The 25578-nt window shown below is 41.2% G+C and overlaps 1 long non-coding RNA gene across 1 annotated transcript; it reads right to left on the reverse strand.

Moving 5' to 3' along the window:
• Positions 1 to 1790: 1790 nt before the first annotated feature.
• Positions 1791 to 24946, reverse strand: LOC102077293 (uncharacterized). Its single transcript, XR_269946.3, has 3 exons — positions 24630 to 24946; positions 23762 to 23844; positions 1791 to 2432 (listed from the first exon to the last, which is right to left on the reverse strand). It is a non-coding gene; the product is annotated as an uncharacterized LOC102077293 (long non-coding RNA).
• Between the last annotated feature and the right edge of the window lie 632 nt (positions 24947 to 25578).

Raw genomic sequence — 25578 nt, forward strand, 5'->3', positions numbered from 1 at the left:
AGAAGAGATAGGATAAAATGTGGATAGACAGATCATTTTAACAATGCTTACATTTCTGACATCTTTGTTTGTTTTTCACTTCCATCATCATTCATATTCTACACTACAAACCTTAGTTATCTTAATCAAGTACCCATACTGTAGGTGGAAGCCATTCAATATAAGTCTGTATTTGTTGTTGTTGTGTTTTGACCTTGTTTTGTACTACTGATGCCACATACTGTAGTTTTTAATTGTCTTTTTTTAACATCAGCAAAACCTCAGTGAAAAGACATTGTCTTTTTTTTCCAGCTCTATAAAAAATTTTAATGTTTGGGTAAAACATAAAGTTAAAATGCTGTCTTTTTCAAAGTTATTGAAATGTAGAAAAGAGCATTCCATTAAGTTGAAAAAAGAGGGTATCACATCCTTCTCAGGACCTTTACCTTTGAACCCAGAACTGTCTTGCTGTGAGATGACATTGCGTGCCACTGCACCATTATGGTGTGTGAGGACAATAATTTGACTGTTTAGAGGCTTGTACAAATAGGCATTAGATCGTAGACAAATCCAATGTCAAATAAATGCACTGGGGAAAAAAAGCATGCTTTTTCTTTTTTTATGCCCTTCCAACGCCTCCACTAAAAATGTGCCTTTTTGTGTTTATGGCTGTTTACGTCCAATCTTGTTGGAAAAACAGAAAAAACAGTAGTGACCACCAGGTATAAATAATGGAAACCAAGCCAGAAACGGTGTCTGAATCCAAATTACACTGACTCTCATTCAGTCACAAGGTTTTATTTTACTTTTGCTAAATTTTGATCTGTCCTATACCCAAATTGGCAAAAGTATCATTTTTCTTTTAATTTTTATAATAGCTTTGATTATTCAAACCAGTATCATAGCAAAGTTATAGACACGTGTGCATTTCACGCTTTGGCGATGCATGCAGAAGTTGCAGTACGTTGCACTACCAGCAGAGGGAGATATTTTATTTTTCAGCCAATCATCGGAAGGTTTTGAAACAGATATTGCTAACACATTTAAATGTAAATACACATCAGCCACCTAGGTTAATCCTTTCTGGCATAATAGTACCCTGGATTTTACTTCATAGCTTCTTTGGTCACTAGCGATTTCTTGGACTTATTGGAAATATATCATCTCCCCCTGCTGGTACTGCAACTTCTGCATGCGTGTTCATTTCACACTTTGGAGAGACAGAGTGAAACGGACATAATGGACCGGCGTGTCTTTAATCGTGATACTTAATATTAACTTGAAGTATGTAAGCATGTCCAGGTGCATCACTTCCTATATTATTATTTATTATTATTATTATTACAACTACAGAAAATATAATCTTTGGTGTGTGAAAATAAATTTTGGTGTGCTTTCTTTTTTTCTAAATATCATCTTAAATGTTATCTTTCTCCAAAGCATGGGGTTAGGATTTTTGTATATGTCTAACTTTAACTTTATTCTGTTTGGGATCTATTTTGGATCAGGTCTAATCACTGGAGTTCTTCAGAAAACAAAGTTTTCCTTTGAGTCCCGCTCAGATGGGACATCCAACCCCATCAGAGCAGGTGTAAGATGACATTCAGCATATAAAGCCCACACTAACATTTGATAACTGGTACTAAGCTGTTATACCAATACTGTGTCAGTGTTATTCTGACCCATTTTTTTTTTTTAGCCCAGTGTATTTGTATGTATATATATATATATATCCTTTTAGTTCCAGCCTTAGCACAACACATTTTACTGCTCTCCCAGGTAAGTCTTTGAAAGAAGAGACCACTTCGGCATTTCACATGAACACTAGGATTAGGCTTTATTGATTAGACATTTGCATTGGTGTCAATGACAAATCTGTACATGCATGTATTTCCACTAGTGCTTTTCGTACACAGCATCTTTTCTCAAAGTTTTCAACAATGCCACCCTTTAGAAGAAGCACACATTTTGACAAATCTGGAAAGAACAATAAAGTAAGTCTCCAAAGGACAATGCAATTACAGCAGCGCACATCAAAAAGTACAAATTTGACAAGATGTAGTATCTATAATTACTTACCTGCCTTGTTTTACTCAGATTAAGCAAATTACTTGAGTGTCTTTTGGGCAAACTGAACGATTGAGATAAATCCAAGCAGTAACTGGTGCATCCTGTGTATTATCCATGAATGGCTTTGTATCTTCGTCCAATAAAGAAGCAAATCTAACCTCAGTTTTAGATTTAAAGCAGTTTTCCAATTAATTAACTCCAGTCTTTCAGGGGTTTTTTCTTGTCACTCTGAATGTGGATTGGGGTGATCAATGCACAGCTACAGCTGGTTGAAGGGGACCAAATCCATTGAACAGTTGATTTGGTTCCATTTTACCAGCTTTAGCAAAGCATTTTAGGGTAGAATCTGGTCCAGAAGAGGTGACAGGAAGAAGTGAAGATGCCTGAAAGAGACAAAGCCAGAGGAAGGAAATGATAAGAAATGAGGCTGTTCACACCCAAGTGTAGTCAATAAGCACTAATAAAAAATTTGTACAAGCTGCAAAAAACCAAACTGCACAATGCATCAGCAAACAGGCATTGATTGCTAGAAAAAAAATGCTGCCCTTAAAAGAGTGCATGTTACTGCTTAGAAGAAGCCAAATGATATGAAAAAGATATGGATTGCAAAAGAACAAGGGAAAAAGATGAAGAACAGAAGAGAGTGAGTGAGCCAGAAGGTGAGACAGAGAAAGGGGAATAGCATGGTAGGACAGGTGACGAAAAAGAGATTAGAAAAACAGAAAAGGGGGGCCCTGAGAGATAAGAGAGGAGCACATATAAACAATGGTTGCAGACAAACTTGAAAAACCAATGAATTCATCACCTAACTGCCAATACTGCTAATGAAGCCAGTGGATAGGACAGCAGGAAAATTAACTCGCATTGACCTCTAGCCTTATATGTGGAACATCTCATCCTCTCTCCATTTCACCCAGTCTCTCCTCACCAGCCGTTACTGTTCTCACATCTATGCACTAAGTTCTGGCCCATAGTTGGGCCTGTTCAGTGTGGTGGCATAAAGATGATGTACTCAGCAGTCTTGCTGCACGGCTCTGCTCGTCTTTGGAACAACTCACTCATTTGTTGGTTCAATTAGCCTTGCTAATCAGTTAATCATTAGAAAATAAACTTTTTAAGCTGACTCGTGGCCCTAGAATCGTATTGAAATATGTTGTGTTTGGACTGTACTTTTTCGTAATTGACTGATCTTATATGATAATCAATGGCTTAACTTAAATGACAAACCTGCTAAAGACAGTTTTTATATTAACAAAGGATCCGATACATAAGTGGACATGGGAAAGGGTAGCTCGTACTAAAAAATTATTAAAGTAAAGTTTTGTTTTGAACTCTAATGTGAAAAGATGTGTACCATATGTGCACTGGTAGCATAAGATACAAACTGGCTCGAACAGACCACTCTAAACTCCAAATGGAGCTTTCTAACAGAAAGGCCACAAGTAACTCACCGGGTACCCTTCCAAGCTTATATAGGCTGAGCTTTTTAAGTTGCTTAAGCCTGCCAACAGTTTCTCTGTACTGAACCTGGCTCCACCCCTAACTCATTCAAATCCAAGAACACAGACATGTGGTCATATATAAACTAATTCAGATAAGTTCAGATATTTTATATTTTCAAAAGCATTTTTTTTCTTCAAGCTTTTGTCCTGAGTCATCATTTGTGAGGTGTTCACCGGAGTCTTTTGTGGCAGGTATCTGGACTGGGTTTGTTGGTGAAGGTCATTTTGAACCGTGGGGGAAACTCAACGGGTGAATACGCTAACGCTGACTAAACTTTCAACAGTTTTCCTAGTTGTCAACAAATCTCAGTTGTCATCTTTCCTATTCCACTGGTGACAATGAAAACACACACAGTTTATTCTAACTCAGTCCCACCTGCACAATACTGGAACAACAATATGGGTAAATCCACAGCTGAAGAAATTCACTGTTTGCACCAATTTGAATAAAAAAATAATGTTGTCCAACAGTCACAGCATGCTGTATGTAGCTCTACTGAGATTTAGCACTTACAAAATGACATGTGTAATTGTGAACTTTCAGTTCTGTATCAAATCTGTCAAGATAACAAATACATCAACCTAACACAAATCGCATAAAAAAAAGCTAAAATACTAGCTGCGGATGTAAAGACAGGGTCCGTTCAGTATTTCTTTCTCTCTCCTTCCATCTATTTAATAAACTTCCAACCTATGAGGACAGCAAATTGATGAGGAGGATGCATCCTTGAGTGAGGAGGAAAAAAGAGGGGGAAGAGAGAAGGGAGAATGGCAGGAGGAAGAAAGCTGGAAGTAGCACACAGAGGAGAGGACAAGCTTGCATGGCCTGAATTCTCTACCTGTCCCCGAGCTGCAGTTGCTCTACCTCTGCAACATGCAGCACTGCAGTGTGCACGTGTGTGCGTACTCTATGCTTCCAACAGAGAATGCTGTGTGGATTCTCATGTCTATATTTGATCCTGGTGTTCCAAGTGTGAACTGTGCATGTGTAGTATGTTCACACAGGACAGGTGGTGAGGCCGAGTACTAACCGGCAAGCTTCTCTGTATGGTCAAGCACAACTATCAACTTCAGAGGAGAAAGTGCTACACACTGAATCCTTTTCTTAGCAGGATTTTCAGTAGATTAAGGAGAGAATTCCTGCCTGCGCTTTATTCTGGCAATCTGTGGCCCACACACTCATCAAACAGGCAACCCTCCTTCACCCCACACACCTCCACTCAGATCCGACATCAAACAGAATCATTATAAACGGAGTGTTTTATCATTAACCTCGCTCAGATGCCTGCTGAAGGCTTCACCGGTGAGTGCTCTTTCAACATTAAACTGTAAGACAACTCTGTCAAGATCACAACTACAATAAGTAAAGGTGTTAAGCATTCATAAGTTTAGCAGTTCAGGAGCTCAGTGAAGTGGACTTTATATATGTGGGTCGGGGCGCTTAGTGTGTGTGTGTGTGTGTGTGTGGGCACTCTTGCTTGCTGCTACTGTAGGTGCCCTCTATGAAGCTGACTGCATGGTTGGAGATAGGCTGGCTATTTTTCTATTCTGAGACTGTGCTGTCCGCTGCATTCCTGCCCTTATATTGGAGACAGAGGGGAGGAGGAGTTGAGGGTTATGGACAGCTGGACGCCGGCAGAGGAGCAAGGGAGAGACGGAGCGGTAAAGACAGTTAGGGAGTCATAGTGGGAAGGTCAGTGGGGGTGCACGGCGTCCCTGGGGAGGCTCACACAGCACAGGTGGTGTTAAGAAGCAGCTGCCAGCCCACTGCTAAGTAAGGCCCCAGCAGGAGGAGTGACACTTTGAAATCAGTCCCGCTGTGGACTCTGTCACTCTTGCTCACCATGATATTTTCATTTCGGATGTATGGCCTGACGCCGGGGGCTGCACTAATACAACCTGCCATACGCAGCCACTCCCCTCACTCTATCAGTCTCTTCTCTCGCTGACCATGTCGTGTGCTCTGCCTCTCAGTGTCCTACTGCTTTTTCGGTCTCTCTAGCTGACTGACTGCCAGACCTTGGTTCTCCATCAAGCACCAATACTGTGGGAGGGCGAGGCCAGGAAACCTGTCAGAGCATCACTTCCTGTCACATCAGTGTGAAACCCCTGATGGTTCTGAGGGCCACTGTTGCAAAATAGCCATTAAAATCCACTTAAAGCCACAATAATCTTCTGTAATGCGGCATTTAAATGAAGCAGATTTAGACAAAGCATCCTAATGAAGGTCTGTGTGCATGTCTGATGAAGATGTTTGCCAGCTGGTAATTAGCTTAATGCAAGGCGCACCATAGTAATGAAACAAGTTGACCTGTGGTCAGGCTGTAAACTTTATCTTCTGTGGCTGGCTGTATTAATTCCCTCTAATTACCTAGTGACTAGAGGCAGAGGGAAAAGTGGGACGTATATCATCAAACTAAGCTTAGACATTTCAATTAAATCTAATTTCTATGGGAGATGTGATGTAAAATAAAAGTCCATCAGCAGAGACCAGCCTTTAAAGACTTGGGGGCTGGTGGGTCAGCACCTCTCCAAAATCAAAGGCCCTGTGCCACGAGGTTAGCAGTGCTAATGTTGCTGCAGTCCACTGCAGACACCGGCTGGCTGCCTGGCTGGCTCTTCTTCTACCACCGACCCCTCCTCCGCAGCATTCGGACGTGAGCAGCACCCAGCGGCTGACTCAGCACTATTCCCATGCCTGATTGGTTGATCAGAGGGGGAGGCAGGAGTGTAACAGGGCCCTTTATCCTCTGCTCAGCTGGTTCCTCGCTCTCTCCCTGAAGATAAAACACGTCTATTGGATTAAAAGAAAAAAGTTTCCTGACCTTGTGACGACTGCTTGCCTCAGGTGCCGCACCACGACTCTTTCTTTATCAACCGTCTCAGGGTTGCTACGGCCCTCAACACTGTAGTTCAAATTGTGGAGCAACGTTGATATAAACAGTGAGGGCAATTGGTTGACCTTTGTGTCTTCCAAACTCACCTCTCTTTGCAGTGGATAAAATACCATGATCGGGTTTGCTTGTGGCCATTAAATGTATCTTAGCTTGGGATCTTTAATGTCTCTTTCATTAAGCGTGTATGCAGCACTCATACTTTGTAATTATTGCAGCATTTATCTTCTGCTGCTTTTGATTTTACCTCACAATGATTTAATCCTCAAAGTCGTTTTATTCCTTAACCTTTTAATCTAACGGCAACACCCTTAAGACGATCAATACCTATTTAGATGATATATTTAATTATATCCTCACACTCTGGCCCTCCCCTGCCTTTCTTTGTTGACCACCACAACATTTAAACAGCATTTGACTGTTTTCAGCACTTTAATTTGCTTTTTTTTACAAATAGGACTAAAGCCTGTATCCTTAATAAACCCTCTCTTGGAGGACTTTGTCAGTTTTCAGACTTGGCAGGAGTGAAATACTTTTCATTTAAGGAGCTCTATACAAACTTTTGCCATCATGCAGTTTGGATGCAGACTGCATGGGCTAGCCATGAGCTAGTCAAGGTTAAAACAGTGATGAGACAAACATTAGACTGTCCTGCACTTTTATACTGCTATGTTATATGTCAAAGATATATTATGTCTATATTATGAATATTAGCATAATGACAACAAACACACTTAGACATGACACTAGCTATTCTGCCCTCTGCTCTCATATTGGATATTACTGTAGAAAACAAATGTTAGTCATGCATTTGTTTGGCTTTGTGCTATTGCACAATTAAGACAAAATCCATACAGTTTGACACTGCATATAAGTTAGCATTGTGGCTAATATTTTCTGGTGAAGTAGCATTTCTTCTCAAGTATGACTTTGCTAGTGACAATGTTAGCAAGTGAGATATGGTTAGTCAGTTGGCTGTAACTAATCAGGCTATGGTTTAAAAAATGGTAATATTAACTCCTAGCTCTTAAAGGCAAAAACGTCTATTTTTAAAGTTACATTATAGCCCATTTACAAGGACAAGACTTTGATAAATGAAAAAAGTTATATAATGCAGATTTAAGAGCAAAGGTTGAGATAGTAAGTGCCCTTAATGAGCCATTTTATTTGGTAATTTCACCAAATATATGTTCTGAAAGCTAAAGTCCTATTTGGATCGCCTCACATAGCACACATGTGAGTCTACCACAGTTTTACTGCCCTTTGGACCTATCCTCACTATAGCAGCACACCATCAATTAATGAGATTAAAACACACACACATTAAAAAAAGCACAGGAAAGCTCTTATCCCTGCCGATGTAGTTGTGTGTGATTTTTATGCGATAGAAAATGCTGAGATGTAGCTTCAAAACTTAAATGGAATTGGTGTCTAAATATGCTGGAGACAGCCAATATCTGTAATTACGCGCTCATAAACTAACGTAAAGATATAAAAAAATCCTGCACACTGGGCTGTCAGTAAACTTCTTGGCAAAGCAGAGGAGATAAATGGCTCCAACAGACAGTAATGAAGAGAAAAGCCCCCTTTTCTCAAGCAAAAGGAGATCAGATAAGGAGAACGAAGAGTGCTCCAGAAGTTAAATGAAAACAATTTAATGTGCAGGCTTTTGATTTTTAAAAGAACTCTTTGAACGACATTAAAACGAGAAGACGTCATCCGGTTCGGAGCTGGGAGAATGATGTCATGATCCATATGCAGTGGCTGCCAAACCGCAGCAGACCTGCCTTCTGTCTTCACCTTTCTTTCTCCCCCTCTCTTCTCTCTCTCTCTCTCTCTCTACCTATGCAGGCTGATTGTCACTCTGAGCACGCTCCAACCTGCCCCTCCCCACCCCCATTCCTCGTACCTCTCCCCACTCCTCCCACCTCCTTTCTTAACGAACCACCGCTGCCACTTAGGTGTTTTAGTCATGCATTACAGGCTGCAGCAGGGCCACAAAGGCATGCTTGATATACACTCTGTTGTGAAACAAAAAATCCAATGCAGTTAAAGTCAGAATGGGCACTCGGGTGTAAAGATAGCCCTGGCTGACATGTTCTTTTCTATTACCAGACAGTGGGACACCCACTCTTTTAAAGCTTGAAAAGCTCACAGAGACGGAGAGGCTTAATTACAGCATCCTTGTTTTAACGTGGGACAAAAGGAACTAAAAGAGGGCCTGAGCTAGTTAGAGCCATCTAGATTACAATCAGCGGCAGATGAGTGTCTTGGTTGTTTCTGTGAAGACGTGTGTCGGGATGGGTAGGTGTAACTAAAGTGATAAGGTTTTCACTTACAGGCAACATAGTGGGAATAAAGAGAATTACACTGTATCATTCTATTGATAGATTTCATTGATTTTCTAATCATTGGTTGGTCATAGATGAATAATTTGGCTATCATGTTAAATTATGAACATAAGTAAACTACAAGTTTGAGCCTTCTGTGTCATTTAAAGCAGGGCTAATCAGTGTCATCATATGAATAAGGACCACACAGGTATGTGAAATAAAAGTAGTGAGCAACTCAACAAGGTTGGTTTTAGCTAAAAGATCTTTTTTGACATTTGTTTTTTTTCAGTTTACAGTTTTACTGCTTAGGTTTATTCTTACTATCATCATTCATTCTTTCCACTTAAGAGTAAAAACGATAAAGAAAAAATGAAAAGCAACCTGTTCAGCAACGATACAGTGCACAAACTACAGATAGGTTCTCATTATAGGGCGTCAAACTAAGATGTTAATCGCAAGTCTCTGATGGCACAGAAACACATAAATGATGTCCTTCACATACATTATTGCAATGGCCAATACGTCACGGCACTGATGCCACAGAGCAACAAAGTGCAATGAAGGAGTCAGTGGCGTGCATCACAATCATGTGGAAGAAAACTGGACTCTAAATAAATGTCAATGTTGGTCTGACTCTAATAGAGACTGTAAGAAAGTTTAAGGGAACAAATCTGTGCTGCTTTCATTCTCCACTGCGTTTACATAAAATAACTGTGCTCTTTACTCCACTATACAAGAAAGCTACTGTAACTTGTTACCTTTCACATGAAAATTTTACACCCTCCACAAGATGCACAGCTTACTCAATGGTACAGATTAAATAAATGGTTAAAAGTGAGCTCCACCAGCCACATCAACAAAATTTTAACTTCTCACTGATCTTTCAGTGATAATCAGAAGAGGGCATTTTTCCAATAAGTGTTCCTCCTTCATCCTTTGCACCTCTTTCTTTCTGTCCACTTTTAGTGATCGTGATGCCAAAATGCCCTGCTCTCATGCAGCCTTATTGTTCCCATAGTAAACCACAGGAGTCCAAGAGTGTCTATTTCTTTCATCCTCTCTCTTTGACTTTCCATCTCTCTGTGCCACTACCATGACCTGGCCTCATGAAGCTCAGCCCTCTCAAATCTGTGTTTCTGGCCACAGACTAACCAGCAGAGAAAAATCAAAGCAATGCACATCTAAGAAACCTGCAGCTTTAATGCAACATGGAAGTCTATTACAGTGTCCTAGTAAATGCAAGCAATTATAAGCACTTTCATCAAAAATAACATAAGAAAATCCATACCATCTTCTGTTGATGTACAGTCTTAAATTTATTTGTGCTATGAAAGTTGGGATTTTGTCTGTCAGAATCGGAATTTTTAAAACATAAGACATTAATGTAACTCTCAATGTACTATACTGGGTCACCAGCTACACTAAAAATATTAAAGCTACTTTTTGGCACATCATAATGTGGAATACACTGTAGTAGTCCATACTAATTTTGTTTTGTTTTGTCCACAGCTAGTATTTAAGCTTTTATTTTAATTTTATTTAGTAACATATTCATATTCATTTTCTATTAGAAAACGAGAACGAATGATAAGTCATCTACATTGGTTTGCCATGGACTGCATCCCTATTCTTCAGCTGATGAAGACTTGCTGATTAGAGGGCAAGTCTGGTCTTGTTTTTCCTTTACTGGCCAAGCAGGCATGATAGATAGCTGCTCCTTCCTGATCTTGGTTCTGCAGGAGGTCTCTGGCTGTTAAAAGGCCCGCGTAGGGCCTTGAGCAAAAACAGTTGGAGTGGACGTCTGTCCGTTCTGATTTTAGAAACAGAATATCACTTCACTACACACAATCACCAGGATCATTTTAGAGAGTCACTCAGCTTGTTCTTTTCAAATCCACAATGAGATCTGATCCCATTGAGGTGTCGTGCTGATGCCCCCAGATCCGACAGGAAAAAAATGTTTTCACTCTACGAAGTGGAATTCTTTGAAAGGAGACCATAACTGCTACAATAGCCCCAGGCTAATACACAACCCACTCATGCTGTTCACTAAACCTATAGTTTCTACTGTAGCCCTGCTGCTGATACAGCAATACTTCTGGTGTGTAAAGCCTACTGTTACAGATGGTAATCCAGCTATCATATACTGTAATAGTCTCTGTGCAACAAAATGGAAGCAATTATCTCAAAGCACACAATGATCGTTGGAACAGATCACAACGCATAACTCTTTATGGGTTTGGGAGATTTACTTTCTGCGACTGGCTCTCTCTCTTTGTAATTCATGTTCTTTACAATTCTACTCTTATTCTTTTGTTTCTCTCTTCCTTTTTTTATTGATCATTTGTTCCTTGGCTTTCTCGTTAGCCTTGACCCCCTTCCTCCCATCAGGGGATCTAACGTAGCCTTTGTGCCACCACAACTGCCTTCTTCCTTTCTCTTTTCTGTCCCCTACCTTGCTCTTTTTTCCTTCCTCTTCAATAACAGAAGTTCTGAGCAGTGAGGTGATGACAGGGGAATGCTAATTAGCCTTGTCCCGATGCTGCACTCTCCTCCTTTTAGCTATATGTGCACTTACAGGAGGGAAGAGAGGCCCGACTCTGCGCTCCGCTTGCTTGACTGACGGACTCCCTGACTGACATGGTCATTTTACCAGCTGACAGTCCACAGCTGACTCACTGCTTTTGCTGCCTTGCAGGCTGCTCCACTAATCTTCCTCTTCTATCGTCCTGTATCACTGGCTGTGGCAGGCTGGCTTGCTGACTCCCTGACACTCTGCACTCCAGCACACTGCTCCCAATTACACTCCTCCTCTGGTAGACTGAAGGGAGAATGATGCATGAGACCCCACTGAGACAGAAGATGTGCTGTATGCACATAGAAATCGCATGGGTAACTACTACACTTAATGTAGATCATTGATACTGAGACACCAGACATGCAGGTGCCAGTTTATTCAGTAAGTAATGTAATTTCTCCTAAATTTGGTCAAAATTACGATTTCAATTGCCAGTCTGTTACAAAAAACATCTACAAACCACCAATTTCAAAACTGATAGTTGCACTAGAGGGCATGTGCAGACTAGACAAGATTCATTCTCTGGAGAAATGAAGGTCTATGCAAAATTTTTGTGCTCTTGACTGGATAAGAGCCAAAGGGTTAAATCTATTGTATTCTTCCGTGTATTCTCTTTCCACTCACCCTGAGATCAGTTGTATTTAAGGGTTGCCCCTGCATGAACCTGGTTCAAGAAAGCTCTTCCTGTTAGAAGGCCGTTCTTCTGCCCCACCGTTACCAAGTGATTGTTTGTAGAAGATATCCAAAGAAGGAGGCAGGATCTCTAATGCTGATTTAAGCTTACTTATAATGTGCCGACATTGTCAATATTGCTAACTATCAATATAACTGAAAAGAATTCATGTTCTTGACAATATGATTAAAATGTTAAAAAAGTTAACTAGACTTCATGATGGAAGTCTACACCACATTACCAGCACAAACTACAGCAGTTTCTCTCTTTTTTTTTTGTTGCTTTTTTGTTATTTTATTTTAACCAATTAACATTAATTTTAATTCAGTTTTAATTTGATTTGTATAGCACATAGCACCAAATCACAACAACTGTTACCCCAAGGAGCTTTAATAGATTGATACATATTCATAAATATTTTATACAGGTTTTAAGAACTATAACAGTTCCTCCTGTGTTTCTTCATGAGAATTCCTCTAAAGATGAGTACATGAAACCACTCTTTCCTACAGTCTTTCTTTACTATTCTCATAACCAGTAATCAAAATAACAATGTTCCCAAGAATGCATTATATTCTGAGATATACCTTATGAGATACATCAGTGAAACTCTACTTTATATTCCCTGAGATGCCTCTCCAGGCAATATATTTTTTGAAATACTGCAGGAGATGGATGGCAGTGCTCTCAGGCAGGAGTTGCATTACAAAAGACACTGGAGCTGTTCGTTCAATAACCCAAATGTATTTTGAACTAATTAAAGAAAAAAAGTGCTTATTCTGGGACAAGTGATAGCCACAAAAGAAACAATTAAAGTGGGGAAATGCCCTTTTCTAATTTTTTGGTCAACAGACAACTATTGTGTCGTAAAATTGTAAATGTTATGACCTTATAAACTCAGACAGAGTGTAATTAGAATATCAGGATAACTGTAAACCCTGGCGGTAATCATGGGGAGGAGGGGTGTCAACATAAGGGGACCTTGCATGTGAAAATATGTGTGTAATCTCCAGCGAGCAGAGAGAAACAGTAGCAGAGGGGATGCAGAGGAGGGGGATGTAGTCCACCACCAGCACCACCACAGTGCCCTTGTTCCTTTAATTACTTCCTCTGCTTCACAGCTTCACTGCATAACAATTATCCTGCGTGTTCATTTGAAGGGAGCAGACCCCCTCTCCTCATATCATGCAGTAACGGACGTCAGACAGGCTGTGATGTCAGCAGCATCGCTTGATGTAAAGAGAATACTAGTGGGAGCCATTAAATTCGACTTGGGTTAATGCAATTGTCTTTCACAAACACCCCCACCCACCCATCTCTACCTCCTGCACAATAAACAAGAGTAAAAGTTGCCCGTAGCATTGCTCAGTCCACATGTAAAGTTTTGCCTTTTCCTCTCTGCATTGCATCTTAAGAGCGTTCAGCAGATACTAGAAGAAAGCAACTACAGATTATAAACCCCACTTGTGTCCCATAACTGCTACTATCAATTATGCACTGCTGGAATGTTAGATTCTTCAGCTTTTAGTGCTTTAATGTGAACTCACTTTTTTTGCAGTGCAGCACACTCAGAAGGATAGTAAGGGGTTGGGTCTTTTGCAGTCTATTGGAGTCTAATTCAAGCAGATGTCTGTTTAATTGATCGAAACAAATTACCTCAACATTGATCCCTGTCCCGGCCTAAGCGACTGATCTGCTTTCTGGAGCCACACTGTGTGTGTGTGTGTGTGTGTGTGTGTGTGCGTGTACGCTTGGGGCAGGGTGAATCTTTTTTGGCTCTGACACACTCAAAGAGAACGTATGGCTTAATCGCTAAATGATAAATTGTAATTTGCTTTCTGATTGTGCTGTGTTTTCTTCATCGATTGTGAGGTTTCCTTTGAACTGATGCACCATCATTCTAACATTAAACCGCTGGGCCAATTAACTAATTGACTTTTAAGGCCCATAATTATGAGAAATTCATTAGATGTCTGAAGCCGTTTATTATCAAGGCCTTATCTTCTTTCTTTCATCGGTTGTAAATTGTCTTTTATGATTCCAGTGGCATATGTACTGTAAGACACATGTTCCATCACCAATAAGCTCTTTCTGCGTCTATACAACACTCCTGTAATGGCTAAGACAAAGAGAACTTTTATAGGCCAAAAAGAGACACCACTGCTCATATAGGTACACTTATTTGAGTTTTTACATTTTTTTAAAGCTCTGCATACTTAAACAAAGATTATATATATTAACTTTTTTTTTAAAACTTTTGGTTTTGGATTCAATATTTTTTAAGCCTCAGCATCAGTATTTTGTCTACAACATGCTAGGTTTAGGACCTAGAAGCATGAGCACTAAGTTATCCACTGATGCTAGCTTGTTTGGTTAGCAGACTATAACTATAAATCGCATGGAGTCAAAGCAAAGACATCCATATCTACTAATTACTGCTAAGTGAAAAAGTGCTAAAATACCACAATTTCATTCATCAAAACTGAACTACAAACCTTCAGATTACCTGTACCACAAAGTAGGCTATACTAGTTGTCAAATAATACTTAGCCTAGCCTAGCAAACTTTAGATGGGTTACAGCTGCTTGTAGTGGCACAAATCTCAAACAATCTACCATCCAGACAAGTGGAATATTAAGTAAAAAATAAATAAATAAATAAGTGGAAAGAAAAAAAAACACCCTCCAATTAGCATTTTTATCCTTCAGTCATTTTTCATTCATTCAATGAATGTAAATCATACACACACATATATGTGTTTATATATACTGGAAAACTGCAAACTTTGGCTGAAGCCTATTGCTGATGATACAGATAAAAAAAGCTTCTACAGCTACAGAAACAAATCACTGAGCTACCACCCTCAGAAAAGATGCATTACAACCATGTAATGTGAACATAAAAAAAAGAAGCCAGATGAATCAATACTGTGGCTGGGTCTGTTGGTGTTACATATACATTCTAGAACTACTTCCTGAGTGTTTATGTGGCCATACCCACATTTCATTTAGACCGGTATGTGTGATGGCATCTATGTGTGTGTTTTATATATGTGCCCATTGTGTGAGCAATGACTTTGCAGGGGGTTTCAGATGTACATTTCCCCTGAGATTAGCTTTTAAGACATAAACATAGAATGGGATATAATAGGCTACGTGTGTGTCCTTGTATCAGGACGAAACGACACATACATTACCACTCCACCGCATCTGTTTCAACTTCCATTACTCTTTACCCCTATTATATTCCGTAGATTGCTGCCGAAGCACACTTACTATAAACATGATTAAAAGAGAAAAAAGTCCCGGCAATAAACTCTGACACTTAATATCAAACGGCTGACTTTACAATCTTCTCTCCTACAGTCTTGTCTTCTACTTCCTTCTGTCTTCTGAGATACATAGAAATGCAGTGCAAGGAGGCATATTAACAATTTAAGAAACTAAACTCACCTATCTAGGGCACCATTAAAAATATAAAGGCCTCATTTGGAGCCATTTGTTCTTCTATCACTACACACCTCATGATGCCACATAAAGTCACCCCTGATTAAAATTCGAGTTATATTCAGGGATACGGGTATCTTGTGTACTGCAGAACCCTGCAACCATGTTTTCACCTTTTTTAGAGTAAAAATGAAAAAGTTTTTCCAAATTTTGAAGTCAGCCATCAGCACTATAACTAGCTTCTGCAAGTTTTTCTTGTTGGTAATTGCTTAAAACATGTTTCCTTATTGTCATGCGCATAGGGGCACTGACACAATAAAAACACACATGGTGTTTCCCATGTAGTAGACAGCAGCACATTAACAAGATTTTACATTCTGGAATACAATAATGTACCCTGTGTGGTGTGCACTTTGTAAAGTCACAGGATATATACCAAACAGACCCTCCTGATTTGGTTACACATAAGCTGCAAAAAAGTTGCCATTGCTGCCTTCCATCACAAATTGCTGTTTCAATCTTTACCTATCACTTTCAATGTATACGTTAAGGTTATATGTTCTTTGCAGAGCTGACAAGCTTGGTGAAAAGCTGCAAAGCTTTAAAATATATTCTGCTTCTGTAGGAAATTATTTCAAATCCCTTGCAATGATACTAAAGATGAGCTATATTTGAGAAGGACAGGTAATTAATTTATGGTATGGGTTGTATAAATAAGTCTACTGTGGTATCAGAAGACACTCCTACTAGTTGGCAGAAACGTCACTTAATCTCTAACATTCTTTACACTAACAGAATCAGAATCAATGAGTGGTGGACAGAAACATGTATATATTAATACGCTTTTTTAAATCCCAAAACATTGGTGGCATTGTCCAACAAATCATCAACCTAACAGTACGAATGGCTGTTTCAGTGAGGGTGAACATCTAGTGAGGCACAGTCAGCAGATTAACAGTGAGTGTTGCTTTATCAGTCTGAAGAAAGAAAAAAAACATGAATCTGGTCTCTAGCTGTTTTTTTAAGGAGAAATACTGCACATAATTAAATCAAAGTCTTTGTCTTCATTTTGATTGTGAATCACTTTGTAAAGTCTGAGTTAATTTGGTGAATTTGAATTGAATTGAAATTAAATTTGTTTAATTAGTTTGTGTGAAATCTCAGCAGGAAGGGTCATTAATTAATCCTCTGAGCTCTAATCCTTCAACAGACACTCTTGTCTGCGTGGTTGGTGAAACATCAATATACAATCCATTGATGATTAAAGCTAGGGTTGGAGTTCAGTTAATGTTGACTCCTTTTTATAGAATTTAACAAGAAATGTAAAGAGATTTCACTTAAAATGTAACAAATTCTTGTTTCTGTTTAATAAATGTGGCTAAAACCCAATGCTACCCCTAATCTCCAATGACCTGGTGAATCTCTAGTGTTAAGATGAAACTGCATCACTTTATGGCTGGGGCATAAAATCATAAACATCTAAAAGCTTGCACCAATGGCTGTATAAAATCAGAAAAAATGCAGGTTTGGCCTCTATCATAATCTTGCCCTGGTTGATTGACTGTTGTGCTTCAGCTGACAGAGAGTGGTGAATCAAGCACTTCTTTACACATGCGTATAGTCAGCTGGATTGTAGGCTCTGCATTAAATTCCATATTCACAGAGGCAAATTTTTTGTAAGTTGCTACAGTCAATGTTCCACATGACTGATCTGTATGTAACTACCACTAATCCCTCACTGGGCCTGTGGATTACAAGCTTTGCCTTTGCCCTTGTGTGGACGCCAAATGGGGAAACAAGTCAGTCAGCCAGTCGGTAAGCTGGAAAGTCAGCCAGCTTTGGCACTGGACTAAACAGCCAGCAAAGAAAAGCTGGAAGAGAGGGTCGGGGAAGCCCTGAGAAGAAGCTGGAGTTCTCAAGGTGTGTGCATGCCTGTATGTATTTATGTATGTGTGAGTATGTGTATGTGTGTGTGGATGGATGGATAACTGTCTAGTGCAGAGCGAGTCAAAGCGGTGGCATTGGTTTACTTTTAGCGGGGCCCCCCAGTCGTCCAGCTTTGGCTGTCTCAGCACGGTGCCGCAGTCAGCATTGTTGCATATTTAATGTCCTGATGAGAGCTTCCACCTGCTGACACAGGCAAAGTGACAGAACAATACCCGCCCAGCCCCACCTCATACCCCCCCCCCCCCCCCCCACACACACACACACACATACACACAGGAGGCCCTGAACACCATCATCAATCCAGCCTTCGCCTCGCCTCATCTCACACGCTCACTCGCCACAACTCCCTCCGCTCCGATCCCACTTCAGTCTATGCTGCTCTCTCGTTTCCCTTTTTTTCCTTTACCACCCCACCCTCACCCCCACCCCACCCACATCTCCTCTATCACACACTTACTACTGTGCCCTTCTATCTTTGAATTCTCCCACAGTACAACGACCTTTCCCGCTGCTTCTTAAAAATCACTGCAATAAATCCCTCGAACATAAAAACATACTCACACACTTGTACTTACTCACAAACACACATACTTTACGTTTCTTTGTGTGTGCGTGTTGGGGGCACGGGGCGGGGGGTCTTTATGAATATGTTCTCCAATGATGTGTGGAGCCTCTTCATCTGTGCCTGCTAAGATTAGAACTGTCTCTCATATTGAAGCTTAATTAGCTTTGAAACAAACACACGACTGCGTGTATTGTAATGTTAAACAATTCTTCCTGGCACAAAGCTGTTCTTCGCGTTTATGACCCACCCCCTTTTTTCCCTCCTTGTAAAATCACATTGGCAAGAAGTGTAATCCGACTGCATATCCCTGTCAGACCAGTCGCTCCCACACAGGCACAGCACCCTGGGGTGTACACCTGACCAGGGCCAAATTACTGCACTGAAACTGGCCCAAATAATACCTAAACAGGGACAGGTAAACCTTAAGTAGGCCACATACAGTATTTATATACAAAGTAGGCCAAAATCCATACACTAAAACCTGACATGATTGTTATACCTGCTCCCAAACCACACCCGGATTAGTCACTGTTCCAGCACACATAGACATACTGTGCCTCCCATACATACTTAATCAGAGCTAAAAAATGATTACACAAAGACCTGCGTGTCCTGCTGGCTCAGCATCCTGAGACAGATATCATACAGGCTCACACTGTGGGTTTGCCTGATTGTAAGTCTTTTTCTTTCACTTTTCCTGTCACTTTTCTCTCTCTTAGCTGTCTTGTAAATGCCATAAGACATAAACTTCCCCCACTGCAAAGAAGTTGACAGAACAATCAGACCAAGTAACTTGAACGAGAGGTGAAAAATTTAGACTTCTAATTTCAAATGTCTACAAGTAGGCCAACAAGTCGAAGCCAGATCCAGACAGCGTGACTGCATGCAGGCGTCTAAGCGCAGTAATCTGTTAGAGAGGCCTGCAGCCAGTCTCTTCTTCTTCCTCCTCTTTCTGACCATCCTCTCAGGCCCATGCTATCCATTAGCAAGCATTTAATCACTGCACCATTTACTGGAAACTGCTGTCTGTCTGTGATGTGGGTATGTCTACTTGTGTCATTTTGTTGCATTACCAAATTCACACAATGTATTCTTAAAGTAAACAAAATGGACTTCTTAAAAACTCATCACCATCACAGGGTGTAGGGAAAAAAATCCACTTTTGTCCAAATGAACTAAGAATGAAAGAGAAATCTGAAAATCTATGACAGCCATGTGGAAAATGTCGACCAGAGTTCAGCTGCATCTACACTTTACTAATGTATGTATCTCATTGAGAAGCTGACTGGACTCAACTGGGCCACATCAGGGCAAAAAAAATGTCACATACCTTGCCTGTGATCATGTAGCATGCAGATAGATTATCTACAGCTAGTATGTCGAACTAAAGTAAAATCTTCTTCATCGTGGTGGATTTGCTTTGCAGTTAAGATTAAAGTTTCTTTCAGGTTGCTGCGCTGCAATTTCTCCCGACCTGGGATACATACTTCTTTACATTCCATAGTTGCTCTTGTTCATATGGGCATATAAAGAAGTATGTCCCCCAAGCAGGCCACTGTCCTTGGTGGCGCATCAGGCCTCACACCTCCTCCTTGCTGCCAGCCCAAAACGCTCGTCAATGGGGAGGGGAAAAAAAAGTGTCGAATCAGGAACTGCGCTGACCACTGAATGCATTTATGACCCCCACCAGTAGCACAGGCTTCGGGGTTCACTCCTCCCATCCCAGCAGAGAGAGTTCATTTGATGCTAACATGCCAAACTTTTCCGCCTATTAGAATAAGGACCCAGCTTTTTGTTCTGACCCGTGGACCGAAGGAGAGCCGAGGTGATTTAAAACTAAAGAAGAAATCCATGCAGCTAGTTTACACTCTTTTTCGTTGAAAAGAAAACACCTACAGCTGCCACCAACAAGTCACTATCAACGCTTAAAACACTATGAGAAGACACTTGTAATAAGCCACTATGTCTGCCCACCATGTGACCGCTCAGCTTTGAAATATTGTACATTATGAAGTGATTTTTCTCAAACACACACACACACGCACACACAGCACACAATTCACCTTGAGTGTCATACTTAGAGGTTCAGCTGCTGTGGGGTGAAGGAGGTGTGGGAGTTAGAGAATGATGGGAAATAAGGGAGATGTTGCACTTACCTACAGGCAGATGTTGGCTAGAAGCCCCCCAGCATGCACACATACACACACACACACACACACACACACACGCCCCCCCCCCCCCCCCCCCGCCCCAATCCCTCCTCCCCTCGTCTCTCACTTCAGCTGGGACGATGCACCAAAGAGAAGAAGCAATAAAGCAAACGCACAGAAGAAAAGGAGAGTAGAAGAAGAAGTGCTTCGCTCTCTCTCTTCCCTCAGTCTGTGTCCCAGGTGCTGCCTCTGCAGTCTGTGTGTGTGTGTTTCGCCACACACTCACTCTCTCTCTCTAACATCCTCACTCTGATTCTCTCTTTCTCTCTCGCCCTATCCTCTCTTTATAATCTCTCCCTCTTCCTCACACTGAAAACTTTTAGTCCGGTGCACAGATGCTCGTCCCACTGGTCACCTCCCATTCATCTACCCTCTCTCTCACTCTCGTTCTCTCTGTCACACACACACATAAACATTGTCCCATGCAGTCTATAGGCTGCCATGCTATGCAGTCACCCCCTGACTGCCCACTCCCCCTCATATAGCATGTGCTCTCATTCCCTCTCTCTTTTTCTCTCCTGCTCCCATGCGCTCTCTCTCTCAGCCTTCTGCCTCTTTCCCAGTCAAACTGTAGCAGTGCTACACTTCCATGCTGAGCAGACGGTGGTGGTGATGATGAGGTTTGAATGGCACATGTGGTGCTGCACATGGACAAAGTGGGGGCAAAGCAAGGGGGAGAAGGCAGAGGGGATTAAATTAATCTATGTATACGTCGTGTGTCAATCTGTAAATGTATATCAGTGTTCATAGACTGTGTGTGTGTATGCGCGTGTCTTCAATTGCCCTTGTTGCTCCAGTGAAGCCTATTCACCTGAAGTCACTTCCCACAATCACAATCACAATCACACACACACACACACACACACACACACAGACATACACCCTACCTGCTGGCACACACTGTCTCCCCTCACCTATTAGCCTCAGCCCCGAACTCCAACCAACCTCCCTCTCGTACACACATATAAATACACACATCCCCCATCTCCTTCCCTTCCCCCTTCCTCCACCCTCCCCATCTTCTCAGAGATCAATACCAATTTATAGGCAAATGCACAACGGCTGAGTCGCGCTTTTAATGAATTGAACCATTGCTAACGTCAGACATATAATGAAGGCTCTGAGAGAGGCGTTAAGAAAACCTATGGCGGGAGCAGCAGAAAGCGTGTAAGGGTTATTGGGAGAGAGAGTGTGTGTGTGTGTGTGTGTGTGTGTGTGTGTGTATGTGTGTGTGTGTGTGTGTGTGTGTGTGTGTGTGTGTGTGTTTGTTTGCAGAACTGTGGGTTTTTGGATTACAGGTTTTACTCTAATTTCCAGTCAAGATCCCCATTAAGGTATTTAACTAACATAAGACAAGTTAGAGGATAAAATGAGCATGTTCTCCATCCACAAAAGTAATAGAGAAGAAAGAAAAATGGGGCATTCACTGCTTCTGCTAATCTGCAATGTCAGGAAGTCTCTCTTTGTCTTTGTTCTGTCAAACTTTCAGCTTGAATGACAATTAGAGCTAATAAAATCTCCCTGAAAGCGTGCATTAAAGCATACCATTGACACAGCACAAAGTTCTCCCCAGTATTCTATTTGCTAACATACAAGAAACAAAAGACACATTCCTCTATATAAGAGTCCTTCCACAGTGAAGTGGAAAATGGATATTTTGTAAAAGCTTTTGCGTGCATTCCTTTTCCCACTTGTGTTTGTGCCTAACCACTCACATATTGTATATTGCTTTTCCATGCTACATAATCTGACTCTCATGTCTTGTCCTGCACTTTGAACACACAAATTGCCTGAGTGTATCAAATGCAAATGCAGAAGCTAGTATGTCATCTTCTCTATAGCCGCCCCAATAGCCCTTTTGTGTGTTCCTACCACTGTGTAACCAGTGCCATGGGGGCTGCACACATCAGCCCTGCCCGCCCAGTAATTAAACTAAAAGTCTCTTCCATAAATCACAGTCGTCTTCTTCTTTTCTCCTCTCTCGTTCCTATCCTCTTTTCTCTCCCAGGGATGGAACGTTTTGTAAGTTTTGTAAATTACCAGCTAGGCCTGGTAAATGAGAGGGGCTATGCACACTACAAATCCAGCTCTAGACACAGACACATTAAGAAGAATTAAGCCACCTATCTAGCCTCTTTGCCATCATAGTCACAATATTCCTGGCGGGAATTACAATTCTCTGGGGAGAAGTAGCCAGTTCCTGCACATTGCAAGAGCTGGTCAGCGTGTAATGTGCACCCTTGCTCCACTACAATACATGGCTTGGAATGTACCATCTGACAGGACTTCTTCAGAACAAGGTGAAGTACTAAAACATTTTCTCACACATGCAAATGAAATTGAAACACATTTAAACCTCTTCCTTCTTTACCCTCTCAATATTCAGAGTCCCTACGGTTAAGCTAAGCTAAGTTTCACACAGGCTCCTTTTCATACCAAGTGGAGGATAGACAGATTCCCTTCAGTCAGCTGTGTCTGCTAAAGCACGTAAAGCTATGGAAGTGCTCTCTTACAGGGATGGGCAAAGATACCCGACACTTTGCCACCTCCTGTCAGTGCTCTGGATGCTTGACAGACAGTTGACTACTGCTGATCTCCCTGGTATCTGCTAACTGGGTAAAATTAGCCTGGACAACGGCAACACAGCGAGAGAGAGAGAAGGAGAGACACTGGAAGAGAAGTAGGGGGAATGATAGAGAAGGATGGGAGCATATGCAGGACACTTTTAGAACCTTGCTCTTACTTTAAACCTCTCTCGCTCCTTCTCTCTGGAGAGTGACACATGTGTGTGTCCCGTCTATAGATAGAGCCAAGGCCCCATTTGGATGGCCGTCCCAACACAATGATGCAACTGATAAAACTCACCTGTGCTGCACCGTGTTCAACACCATGCATTATGTTCTGCTGTTGCCATACGGAAATATAGTGGCTCACATGCTGCATAAAATGCAGGGGAAAATTTTACAAAAACTGACGAAACAAAAATGTGAGGCGGTGTGATGACTTTACATGTGTATCATGTACATGTAAACAATCTGAGTAAACAGACAATGGCAATGGCACAATAAATAATAATAAAAACACATACTTTAAACTTGCTGTACATTGTGTAAATTCATATTCCATAAAGAGCGAATGTGTCATTTCCACCATTTCCAGTTTTCATTCTAAAGAGTTTCCACTGAGTGTGAAATACGTGCTTCATCTGTCCAGAATATAGAGCCTCAAAGATAACCCTTGACCTTTCAACCCTGTCCAACATGCGGCATGTTGTAACAGTTTCCCTGCTACCACCAATCCCAAAAAACAGCGGCACAATAAATAAATAAGAAGACTGTTTCCAGCTCGCTCACTCACATTTGGAATTTTTTCTTTCAAACCAGCAGCTAAAAAACAAAAAAACTAAATACTGTACTCTGTGAGAAGGTGGACAAAACAATGGTACACATACAGAAACACACAATATATGCAGTGTGTAAGCACTCTGAAAACAAAGAAAGCAAAATTTTAAAAACACTTATTCTACAAATCTCTAAACACACACTGAGGCACTTCAACACCTACCGTAGTAAAGGTGATCCAGATGGGGATGGTGGCCCATGCGGAGTGAAGCAGTCGCTGCAGGCGGAGTCTCGCCTCCCTGGGAGCTGAATCAGCGATGGAGAGTTTAAGGATGCGGAGAGGAAAAGGGGAGGAGGAGGACAAGGAAAGAAGGAGTGAAAAGAGAGGAGAGGAGAGGAGAGAAAAGAAGAAGAGGGTCATGGGACTTGTCTCTCTCTCTCTCTCTCATTGCTGGATGCAAAAGGAGGAGGGGGAAAACAGGCAGACCAAGAATTTAAAAAAAAAGACATGCATGTAGAATTGAGAGTAAAAATAGTGGCCATAAAAGAAAACCATAGAGGTTTGTGTAAGAGGATTCGATTTTGAAGTGATGACTGGGCAGTGAAATGCGTCAGCCGGCAGCTGCCCGTCCTTGCGCACCACACCAGGCCATGTAAAGTTAGAAGGAAGACAGCTGATCAGACTACCAGAGAAGGAGATGGAGAGAGATAGTGAGTGCTGACAGAGCTGAAGGACAAATCGGGAAGAGGGACAGGGAGAGGGAGGGGTTGGGAGAGCGAAAGAGCGGGAGTAAAGAGAGGCAGTGGGCAAGGAAAAGAGGGAAAATAACGTAAAGAATAAAATGAAATAGAGAAGAATGAAGGAAGGATTTGGAAGGTAGAAAGGAAAAGGCAGGAAAATGAATGACAGGAAGGTAAAGTAAAAGGAAATGGGAAAACAAAAAGAATGGAAAAAGAACTGAAAGAAGGAAGGGAAAAATGGAAATGCAGAAACACAGAGGTGCAACGTTTGGAAGAGGAAAAAAAACAGAAAAATTAAAAAGAGCAGTAGAAGGGGGAGCTTTTAAAAAGTAAACTTAATTATTTCTTACTCTTTTCTGTCTTTCTTGTCCTTTTGCTCCCATATTCCACTCAGTCACTTTCCAGATATGTCGTCCAGAGGTTGGTAAAAGCAATTCCTCCCCAGAAAAAAAAAAAGATGAGGGAATGAGTACAAAAAAAAACAATAACAAAAAAAACAAAAGAAAAAAACACTTAGATATCAAATTCTTTAAGTAAAGTAAAAAAGGGTTTTTAATGATAAAAGGTCATCTGATACCGCTTATAAGCAGTGATTTGTACGTTGATTTTTTTTTCAATATGGGTGTCAAAAATAGTCGAAAGAACAATAGAATGAGAACACTGTGAGTGAGGGAAAAGCAGCATAATCAGAGGAAACCCCCACCGTCCCACGATTTTTATACCAAGGTAAGAACCAGAGACACACACCCCTCTGTCAGCCCACCCGTGTAGGCAAGATCCACGGCCTTATTTAGTGAAGCATGGCAAAAAATAGCCTCTCAAGTGCTGTTTTGAGGTGTCCGGGGTGGGGTGGGAGTGTCTGTGTAGAGAGGGTGGGTGGGAGAATAGGAGTGACAAGATGGGAAAGACTTGGAGATGAGAAAGGTTGGGTCAGTGGAGGTGGTGATGTAGCCGCTTTTAATCATTCTATCTGCTATTTGATTAGTGTGGCCTGAGCTTGATTTACTCACCAATCTTCTCTTGTTTTCACCGGTGTCGTGTGACCGTCCTATAGCTTCCTCTGCTCAGGATGCATCATCTGCTGTACTTACAGATTACCATCCCTCTCCAGTGTTTCCGCTATAAGTGATCATTACATTGCCACCAGCATTGTAATGTGATGTTGTAATGGAATTTTTTGGTATTTGCTCCATGTTATATCTATGTTAGCTTTGGTGCTAAAAATCTGCACTCCACTATTTGCATATATGAAGTAAATGCAGTCAAATCCCAGTATTTGGACAGGAGCACAGTTTTTAT

Source organism: Oreochromis niloticus, linkage group LG20 (assembly GCF_001858045.2).
Source record: "Oreochromis niloticus isolate F11D_XX linkage group LG20, O_niloticus_UMD_NMBU, whole genome shotgun sequence".
NCBI classification, from domain to species: domain Eukaryota; kingdom Metazoa; phylum Chordata; class Actinopteri; order Cichliformes; family Cichlidae; genus Oreochromis; species Oreochromis niloticus.